Consider the following 10,188-nt stretch of genomic DNA (forward strand, 5'->3'; position numbering starts at 1 on the left):
CTTCATATTTTTCAAGCTCTTTGCTATTGAGTTCACCACCCTCATCGATTTGAAATATTTTTATATTTTTTGCCAAATTGTTTTTTTACCAACTTATGAAATTCAACAAACTTGAAAAACAATTCTCATTTGACTCAAAGGATAATGCCAAGAATATCGTGAGAACTCATCCCCAAACACAACATAAAATTGGATTTTTTGTGAGAAAATAGCTGGAGTTGGTCCTCATAAGTCACAATGCACCTTATCAAACAGTTCAATGCAAATGAAGGGAAGTCTACACATCTTTCCCAATTGGCAACTGACACACATAGATGCCTTATTAACTATAGAGATAAAATTGTTTCTAACCAAAAAATCCACTACCTTCTTGTGAGGGTGCCCAAGACATTGATGCCACACCTCCTTTTTAGCCGTCCTAAACTTGGTGGAGAAGAAAACCTCCTTGACTATAAGGCTGAACTCGTAGAGATATTCTGTCCTACTGCATGTCAATATCACCTTGTTGTTGTTCTTATTCTTAATAAAAAAACCATCAGATGAGAATTCAACAATGTAAGGCATATTTAAAGTTAATTGACTAATATAGAGATAAGATTTTTTTCATGTCCAGGACAACAAGAACATTTTCTAAATATAGACTTATCACCACATCTCTGTGTGATGTTCAACTTGCTTTAATCACCTATCATAATTTTTTCTGATCCTAAATATTTATAAAGTTTATCGAGTTTACCTGGATTCGAAGTAACATAGACAAAAGCACCTGATGTGATCTTGACCTTTGAAGATCTTCATAGCAGCTAGGGCCCGAGGGATATCATCATCTAGGAAGGTTTGATTAAACCTATGCCAACAGTTGGTTTATTGCAAATCTGACAAATAACACCCTTATCCTTGTTGGACTTTGACGTATATCCAAATTGATTGTTTCTAGGATCTGATTTTGATCTTGGAATATTCTGGTTTCGACTGGCTTATTGGCCGGCCTGAGTAAACTCACACCCCTTTGAGCTGAATTGTCTATTCTTGTTAGGGAATCAAATTTTTTTATTCCCTACACGTTGGCCTAGAAAGGCCGTGTGATGATTCACCCCTTCCTCTTCAGCATGCGCATTGCATCTAGTTTCATGATTGTGTAGCAGTGCAACCATATCATTATATGGTGGTCTTGGTGGTTTGATCATAGCAGCCACAAATGATTCATAGCTTGAACCGAGACAGTTCAACAACCAAAAAACTTTGTTGTTATCTTCAATTGGCTTCCTTATAGAGCCAGGCAGTTGTTTTTAAAGTTATTGATATATTCATTGAGAGTACAATCCTTTTTTTTTCACCATACAATGCATATGAGGAATAGATGATTTAGTTTTCAATATTATATGGTTTCTACTTAAACAAAGTTACAAGGTTTTATGAGTTCAGGGTATTTCATGAGGTCTATAAAAGATAACCCATAGTAAGTTATAATTGTATCCAAAGCATGTATTTGTTACATGTGAAACCCTATTAATTTTTTTTCTAGGTTCTCATGTACACCACAAGTTTATTTGATTCTCTTTTTGAGCAAAATAACAATTTAATCATTATATACTTATAGAGCTCTTGCAGGGTCACTAGAAAGGCCGTGAACCATGATTTCTTATCCTGCTCTAACCATAGATGAGTTAAAAAATGAAAAAGGACCGTATTATACAGATGATTTGAACGATTCTCTAAAACCCTATAATTTTTGATATTTTCTTGTCCAAAATCATAAATACCTGACATCGTTAGGACCCTTTTGCTCTTCACAACTGTAAATTTAGGCCTTATTGCGATAAAATTGTACCATCTGTCAGCTAGTTTCAACTTTCACTTAAATCCAAAATCACAAGTTTTTTATGTGAATTTAGACCCCATGAACTTGCATAAATTTATTTGCGAATTTTGGTGAAACTAAAACCACAAAAATCGCAAATATCCCATTCTTTCACATATACATCAATATTTCATACAAAAATATTTGCGATTTTGGTGATTTCAGTTTTTTGCATAAATATATTTGCAAATATCCTACTTTTTCACATATATTGCATGCTCTCACATGAAGTTATTTATGAATCTCCAGATATCACAAATATTATACTTAAATATTTGTAAAATTATGACAAATATATGATATTTCTTATTTTTTGTGAATTTCTCAAATCATATATAAACCCACTGTGGTCCCAAACCCGCTTATTTTTGCATAATCTATGGCATTTTTTTGTCTTTTCTTCCTAACCAGTAGTCTTCAACCCACTTTCCTTTTGTCAATTATTTTCAACTCATTTGCATATATCATACTTATTCACATATAGGTTCGAAAATCTTATGAAGTATATTTGCAAAAATTTTACTGATAAGCAAAAATCGAATTATTTTGCAAAATTGTTTCTTCATGTATAAACAAGTCAATATAATTAACATAGAACTAAATACAGTTGGTTTGCACAAAATTAGATAATTTAAAGTCTATCAATTATAAAGTTACATTCAATACATGGGCTTCATTACAAAGTTATAGTCAAATGTTAACTTGATCCATTTATTTGTAAAGTTTAACTTGATCCATCCAATTGCAAATGTAAGTTTAACTTGATCTATTACAAAGGTGTATAATTGTCCATAGCTCAGTTAGCTAGACAAACTCTTTCGACACCTCTTTAACTGATGTCTCCACCTTTTCATTGTCTTTCACACCCTTGGAAGCCTTTTCCTTCACATGCTTGTAGAACTTGATCATATGATTCTTTATATTTGTGATATATTGATGACAATAACCTTTTATTAGCAAATGACTAACTATAACAAACATCTTAAACTAGTGAACAACTGACATATAAATACATACCCGTATAAAGTTTAATATCTAGTTTTTGCCTAAGTATGACAAATACACTACAGTCATACTGTAAAACGAGAAAACATCAAGTAAAAAACATGTACATGTATAAAATGATTTAACAAACAAATGCAAAGTAATTACTCATTCTCTTATTGAGGAATGCTCTCCATCCTCTACGCCATCCAATCTTTGTAACAGTTGAACCCAAATTGCACTAAAAAAAATAAACATGCAATATATATGCACAAAAAAAAGAGATAACAAATATACACAAAAAGGAGATAACAAACATACAAAAAAAATGACTACATTATTAAGTTATATTATCGTATTATTTTTTTGAAATTTTTATCTGCTAAATATGTGTTCGGCGTGAAATTGTACAACCTGAAGTCCTTTTTTTCATGTCCATTTTCCAAAAAACTTAATGCTTGTTGCCCCAATTGAAAGGAATTAAGAGCTGCAACATAAATCTAGTGTAACATCATTGTGCATGTGAAAATTTATTTATAAGTATGCAAAGTTATGTAAAAACATACATTGTCAGCATCAAGAAAATGATACAACAGGTTATTGTTCTCCAAGCAGCCAGATGCCCCACCTCACTGCCCTTTAGTTACAACCATTTGCTGTGAACAAATAAGGTTTACCAGTTAGTTTTTATTAATCAGTGCTAAAATAATATAAGCATCACCTTTCATACTCAGAGAAAAATATGAGATATGGTAAAACAAGTTATCTCTTTCCCTACCCTTGTTGTGAGCTACTTAGAGTCTTTCTACGAATCTTGCTAGATGCTACATAGTAAATTCAGTATGGTAACAAAAGAACAACAAAATTATGTGCAAATGTAACAAAAAAATAAATAAATTAATATGCAAAATTAACACTTATGTCACTTCCCAAGAGAGTTTTTTGCCAAACTCACACTCTTTCGGCTCCAGGGTATTCTCTTCTATAGCTTTTCCTTTCTCATTAACTTGTTCTTAGCAACAAAATAAATTATATACGATTAATATCAAATATACACACATGATTCAAAATATTGCTTATACCTTATGTACGGTCGGTTGTTCCTTGCTCTTTGAAACTTAGAGTCCTTTGAGTATCTTTTTTTTGTAAGAATGTATACGGCTATGCATCTCGAACTACCGAGATATACACACAAAGATACAATTAATTAAAAAACACTGGATATACACACATAAAAATAATTCATTAAACAATACTAGATATACACACAAATAAACAGTTCTTTAAACAACATTGAATATACACACAAATAAACAATTCATTAAACAACACTGGATATACACACAAATAAGCAATTCATTAAGACTAGATATATATACATACTGTTATTCTTGGTACTGCCTGTTGTGGCCGAACTTACCACATACAATGCACTTGTATGACACAATATCCCTGTGTTTTATTCTCCGTCTGTTAACCTTAAGCCGCCCTGCTTTGTGAACCACTTTTGGTGGATAAACAACTATAAGAGTAAGTGGAGCGATGTGTGAGACATTATCCATCATCGAGAAGAATGAATATTGATTATATGCAATTCTATATGATTCAACTTTGAAGAACTTGTCATAGTAATCCTCTAGTAGGTTGCCCTTATACAAAATGCATGCATTCATATATTCTCAAGGAATCCTGCTAACCTACCACTGTTAACAAGAGAACAAGCACCTTTGAAGATCAACATTGTAACTGTGAGATCGGTTGCAAGCTTCACACCATTGTTGGAGGTAATGCACTACTTATAAGCGTATTTGTTGTGCATTTTTCTTCAGTTCCTCTCGTTTTTCTTTTATCTTCAATATCACAACGTCTGTCATATGCTGCCCCACAATCTTTCTTTTCTTAAACAATTTCATTAGCATGAGACAAAGATTTTCAATAAGTGAAATTAGGGGCTTATCATGTAAGGTGAGAATCCATGAATTGAAGCTCGCCGCTATATTAGATGCTAAGTAGCCATATCTTTTCGCTAAAAAGTGACATTTAGCCCAATATTTCAGATCCACGTCCATGGCAATATAATTGTATGTGCCTGTGCTTTGTTCTTTAACTTTGTTAAGAAAATAATGACATTGTTGTTTCATGGCTGCTTGAGCTGCACTCCACCAAAGTGCATTGAGTGGTGAATCAAATTTCTTCAAAAAGTTCTCTGTCAAATACTTCATTCAAAATCCAATATGACATGTAGGGCATATATGGGGGACAACATACTTTAAACCTATGCACCTATTTAAGATAGTTGCCAATACTCCTCTCTCTAAATTCATCAAAGTGTATGAATTCATGTTTTAATACCTCTAAAAGCGATGTCCTTGAGTCTTTGGACTCCATATCAACAACTGCAAATGCTATAAAAAATATATCACCAAAAGGATCAATACTATGGGCCGACAACAATATACCCGCGATGCTTGGCCGAAAGGATAAGAATATATACTTAAATAGATCTTTCTGATCAGTCTTAATATACCCTAGTGATCCTTGGTTAGCAGTCATCAGATGATCCAAATAGGCAGAAAGCATATTGAAGAACTGTTTGAATAAACCATATAATGTAGCCTTAGTGTGTTCTCGTCCACGCCATGCTTGTTTGTAAGTAAACTCTGCACCTTCCTCGCGACTGATGTCATTCATGATTTCTCTTAGAGTTATCTTTGGGTTATCGTACATGGATTTGTAAATAACACTTAAAATCCACTATGAAAATACTTTTTCTACTATAAGGTTGCCTAGTAATCAACCACATGTATGCTCGCTATCATACCTCTTCACTTGAAAGAAGCATGCTCATCGTACCTTTGTGCAATAGATCTTCCAGAGATAATTGACTGTCATATAAGTGTTCTTCCTATTGCATACAACAGTGACTCTGTTATTGCAGCTCTTTAAAAGTTTTGTTTTATAGTTATTCCTGATCACATTATCTTTCAAAAACTTGCGGTAGTGCTGAAGATCATTAAACCTTTTGTCCAAAGCAATTTCTCCATCGTTTGAGTATGTTGATAGCCATTAAAATTATTCACAATCATTGACCCTTTCATTATGCAATTGCTCATACAAATCAGATAGCTCTACTTCAATGATTTTTAATTGCTCTTCATTATATGAGAACTCATTGAACGAGAACCAAGGGTTCACATTCTCCAATGCCATTGGTATATCATTTCACCCGCCCTTATTTGTCTAATGTTATCAATGTCTTCTTTGTCTCCTATTAACATGGTATACACATCATCATCGATATCATCTGATTCTACACTATCAACTTGATCACTATTATCACTAATTAATTGTTTGGTTGCACCAACTAAATAAAAATTCATTGTATTTATCACTTTATTTGCTTCCATGCACGCATCATTCCTGCATTTTCAACATTTAAGATTAATGATCAAAATATCACATTTATCATCACACCTATATCTTAACCATAAATTACATCAAAATTATAACTTATACCTAACATTGTCGTATACCCAGGAAGACTACATATTCAAATATTTGCAATGAAAATCATTGGCACTTCTTTTTCTACATAGTTCAACATTCTTTGCTGTGATCTGTCGACCATGTAGAACATCATATCGTCTACTATTTGGGATAGTTGGATAATCAGCAAAGGACTCAACTTGATAGATGATGCCTGAGATACATGCACATTCTCCACGGGATTCACATCATTCCATTGATCAACTACTCATTGTTTAACTGCTGCTTTATTAACTTTAGATACTTTCAAATAAACATCACTACTGGTTAACATGGATTCTACATCTTCCTCTTCCTCAACATCTATTCACATTTCTTAGTTGTTTGGAGAATAACTATATTGGAGACTCAATAAGTTTGCTGCATATCCAATTTTACGAGACATTAAAGCCACAAATTTCTTAAAGGTAATATTTCTGTAGGCTATTAAAGATTTTCAATTAGTATAATCAAACCTACAGTATTGTATTTTAGCACTTTCAAATGCCATCATTGACTACCTATAACAACTATAATAGTATACTTTAGCCCTTTCAATGCCTATGCACAGTGAACTCTAGCCCCATTACACCAATGCAAGAACAACAAATATTAACTAAAGGACAAGCAAACAGTCATAAATCATCTATAATAATATATAAATTTTTATATAAAAAACCATAAATATAGTAAACCCTAAATATTAAATACAATGGCTGGGGACGTCGATAACAACATAAGGAAACATACAAAAAAATATCTATAGCAATAATCAAACACAAATTCGCATGGGGATATTCAATGATCGCACGTTGGATTCGCTCACACATCTGATTGTAGGATGCCATATTAAATAAAAATATGCATGGGGATACCCACTCATATATTGTATGAAACTCACCTTTTAAACCTATTGATGGGAAGTCAATCACAAGGATGATACCGCAACATCCTCGGAATGCAAGAATTGCCGCAAGGGTTCTACAGAGAAGTTATTTGCAGACACAAACAAGAAGACGAAACCCTTAAACAAAAATGAGTATATATATGATTCAATAAAATCGTAAATATTAAGAAAAAGTGCATATAATAAAATTTTTGCAAATATTTAAATAGCATATTTGCAATATTGTAGGTTCGCTTTAAGTAGAGTTTCACACATAAATTTATGCGATTTCAGGATATATGCGAAACAATAAGATATTTACGAGAGGTATTTTACAAATATTGTTATGTGAAAGTTTTTATTATATACAAAATAGTGGAATATTTGTGATTTTGGTAGTTTCAGTTTCACTGAAAATTATCAAATAAATTTATGCGAGTTCATGAGTTTTCACATAAAAAAACTGTGATTCCGGATTTAAGTGGGTGTTGGACATAACCGACGGGCAGTACAATTTTATCGCAAAAAGCCATAAATTCACAATTGTGAAGGATAAAAAGGTCATAACAATGTTGGATATTTGTGATTTTGGACATAAAAAAATGTCAAAAACTATAGATTTTTAGAGAATCAGGTCAAATTATCTGTACAATACGATCATTTTTCATTAACAAAAAAGCATGTGGCGAAGGATCACCCCCTTGTTGGTTCCTCGAAAGGGGAGATGTATAATCCCTTACCGTAATACTTAAGTGATTTACTTGAAATGAAAGCTGGTAGGGGTATGCCTAACCCCAGTTTGCCTTTAAAAAACAAAACAAAAAAACAGAGCCACGATAAGTTAGTCCTATTTTGGCGTCATTCCAGCTTCTTCCATTTGAAGAAATTTAAACAGCTTCAGGCTTTGGTGGTCCATGTTGAGTCCCATTTATTTACAAAAAGAGTTAGATGGTTTTATGAGTTCACCCAAGGAGTGTTTTACATAACCAACTAACACGAATTTGACTATCTTTGGGGGTATTGATTTGTGTCAACATGAAGGCCTTAAGCCAACTCACCTAACCAAGTGCGGGAGACCTTGTGGGTATGTCCTTGTTTCTTGTGAGCACAAAATTCTATAGCATGCACTGAGATTGGAAATTTGGCAATGCTTATAAAAAGCGGCTAGTTTAATGAAACTGTTACAATTTAATGAGAGAGAGAGAGAGAGAGAGAGAGAGAGAGAGAGAGAGAGAGAGAGAGAGAGAGAGAGAGAGAGAGATGACACTCATCACCTGGGCCCCGTTTGATTTAGTTTGAAAGGTAGCACCAAGAAATCTCTAGTGGCTTTATTATTTACAAAAAAAAAAAGAGATCATAAATATGCATTATGTGTTGTTTCTTTAGTTTCCCTAGAAAATCTAGAATTAGGGATTTTTCAATTGAAATGATTTTCTTTACCAACAAAAAGAACGATAGTATGAAGTGGGAAAACGAAACATGATGCTAGAAAATTTCTGATTTCATTATAATTAATCCAAATGATCAGACAATTAGTACCGAACCGATTTGGGCATTGGAGAGTTCTAAGAAAGCTTTTGGATACATGGTTGTACAAGCTTTTTTATTGTTTGGAAGATGCAAAAGATGTTATTGACTCCTCCACAAAACTGTACTGCCACACAATAATGAAAGGTAAGACTAGCTAATCTTGCTTTGGAAAGTTCACTTGGTCATCATATCGATTGTATGACATTTATTTTGAGACAGGATCCAGCAATCAGACCGAGTACCTTTCAAGGTGCGTGGCCACCTAAAATGTGACTTGCATGATGCATTCCCCCTACCTGCCCACACCAATCCCCAGTTATTTTCGAAAAAACCCTAATTGCTAATGCTATTTCTCAAAGTGCTAAATAATAGCAACTTTCTTCTAAAAATTATCAAGCAATTTTCACAAAAAATCGATGAGCTAAATGTGAAAATAAAAAATCACTGGTACATTTTTAGCGATTTTTGTAACAAAAAAATGTGGCTTTGTTTTTCTTTTTTGATTGGCAAGCTGGGGCTAGGCAGACCCCCAACCAGTACAACTATGAATCAAGGAAAAACAATCAATGATTAATGTTTGGCAACCAATCTGAAGATTTGTCCTTCCAGATTGTATCCCTTCAGATCCTCTCAATTCCAGCCAAACATCGAGGTATATAGAAACCAGGTGACACTTGAAATGATTAAAGCTTAACATAAGGGTTTTCATCTCATCATCCCCTGCCCTATAACCTCCACGCCCCTCCAAAGTCCTGATAGTGGCTGTCACACTGTCCTCCTTGAAGAGATTCTTGCACCACCTTAAACTCTATTGGAATCAGACCTAGGATGTGTTTCCATGCAACCCATTCCTTTAAGAGGCTTTGAGTGGATGTATCAGCACTCCCAAGAAGAGATTATACCCTGAACAGTCTCCAATAGTGAACCCCACTCTCCAAACCGAACTAAAAATGTTATACACATTGACTTTGATCTATCCTACTTCTGGAGGGATCTACCGGCCAGCATGCAACCAATTCCATATAATACCGTGGTTCCTTGATCCTACCAAGAACTCGAGCAACTCGAGCAGAAACGGGGACACATGTTGCATTTTGGGTGGCTAAGTGCCTTGAAATGTACTCAATCCAATGACTGGATCTGCTTTCATTTATTTTCAACCTACAGTTGAAGACTACTCCTACCTCTTTCTCTCTCTCTCTCTCTCCCTCACCTTTTTGTTGGATATTTCATATGACTTTGCATAACTTTTGATTAAATTCATAGATATTAAAATATGGCCTCATGTTATTGCATGCAACTATGACTTATGCAAGATCTATTTTGGTTTTACCAAAACGAACTCACCCAAAAACTTATATAAGTTGTGTCAATTTAGACACGCAAAAAAAACCTCAACCCT

This window comes from Nuphar pumila, chromosome 6 (genome assembly GCF_984573655.1).
Source record: "Nuphar pumila chromosome 6, dmNupPumi1.hap1.1, whole genome shotgun sequence".
NCBI lineage: Eukaryota > Viridiplantae > Streptophyta > Magnoliopsida > Nymphaeales > Nymphaeaceae > Nuphar > Nuphar pumila.